Source organism: Austrofundulus limnaeus, unplaced genomic scaffold (genome assembly GCF_001266775.1).
Source record: "Austrofundulus limnaeus strain Quisiro unplaced genomic scaffold, Austrofundulus_limnaeus-1.0 Scaffold22, whole genome shotgun sequence".
In the NCBI taxonomy this organism is placed as follows: domain Eukaryota; kingdom Metazoa; phylum Chordata; class Actinopteri; order Cyprinodontiformes; family Rivulidae; genus Austrofundulus; species Austrofundulus limnaeus.
Window position 1 is genome coordinate 2,214,435 of NW_013952424.1, and position 1,230 is coordinate 2,215,664.

At 45.6% G+C, this 1,230-nt stretch overlaps 1 protein-coding gene across 1 annotated transcript in view; it reads left to right on the forward strand.

Moving 5' to 3' along the window:
• Nucleotides 1–1,114: 1,114 nt before the first annotated feature.
• The window catches only part of prrt4b (proline rich transmembrane protein 4b), a 36,999-nt gene continuing 36,883 nt past the window's right edge, over nt 1,115–1,230 (forward strand). The window contains exon 1 of the mRNA XM_014004187.1: nt 1,115–1,125. The gene's annotated coding sequence lies outside the window, so the exon portion shown is untranslated. The remainder of the gene's footprint in view (nt 1,126–1,230) is intronic.

The window sequence follows — 1,230 nt, forward strand, 5'->3', positions numbered from 1 at the left end:
TTAAAATAATGTCTTTTTTTGCAGCGTTTTTCAAAAAAAATAACCTATGAAACACTCCGAAATAAATAATAATAAAAAAGCGAAATGAATGGAAGCCAATGCGACTTGACGTCTGGGGGGAAGAAGAGGAATGATGGAGGGGAGGGATGGTGTGGATGGATGGAGGGGTGTGTGTGTGTTTGGGGTGGCGGTGGGGGGGACCCTACTGCTGCATATCAATGGGAGCCGTTCAAATTCCCAGGGATTATTGGAGGGAGAGAGGGAGGGGGGGGCCAGAGGGGGGCAAAGGAGGAAAAATGATGCGCGCTTCCTCGGATCGGTGCTGACTGGGTGAGCCCGTTTCTCTTTTTATTCTCTCTTCTTTTATTCTTCATCTTATTGTTGAAGTGCGTAAAAAAGGGGGGGGGGAGGTGAAGAAAAATAAGCAGCAATCGGTGTGTTTTCGTGCCTGTGGACAGCTAGGAGGGGGGGTGCGGGGAGGGGGTGCCATTGAGAAATTTATCCCCCGAGTTTTGACGCGGAGTGGACCGTGTTGATGCGCGAGGAAAAGGGAGCAGAGGAAGTGTTGAGCCGCCTTTTTATATTTATTTTCCTTCACGATTCCCCTCTGCAGCTGAGACGTGCTCCATCTATAAACCTTTTTTTTTTGGATGCATCACCAATTCTGCACCCATCGATAGATTCGGGTCTATTTTTTTACCGCCTTACCTTCGGGGGGCGTGGGGGGGTGAGGGAGGAAAACACTAATAATAACTGCGATTCTGTGTGTAATTTTCGGGCAAACAGAAGCATTAAAAGCCTCACTTGCTGGTATTTAATTGGAATGCCAGTCATCTAATGTGTTGCATCGTTTCGGGGAGTCACATTATGATGTGTCAGGGAATTTTTTTTTAATATATTTATTGTTTTATGATGAGGCAAAAACTCGAATATATATAAATATATATTTCTGATCCATGTTTAAGACTTTTCAGAGACGCGCGGTGCAATTCTTTAAGATGTTGTGGTTTATTATTTTTTTTTTTGGGTGGGGGGTGGGGGGCAGTCGTGCGCGTTGGAGAAGTAACGTTACTTCTTTTAGCTCGGAACTGGAAAGATCAGATCGGGCGCGCGCACACACACACAGTTCTGCACCCACTTTAGTGGCAACAAGTGCCAAATCATGCGCAAGGCAGACTTTTTACTCACATCTTTAAATTCCTCTCTCTCTCTCTCTCTCTCTCTCTCTCT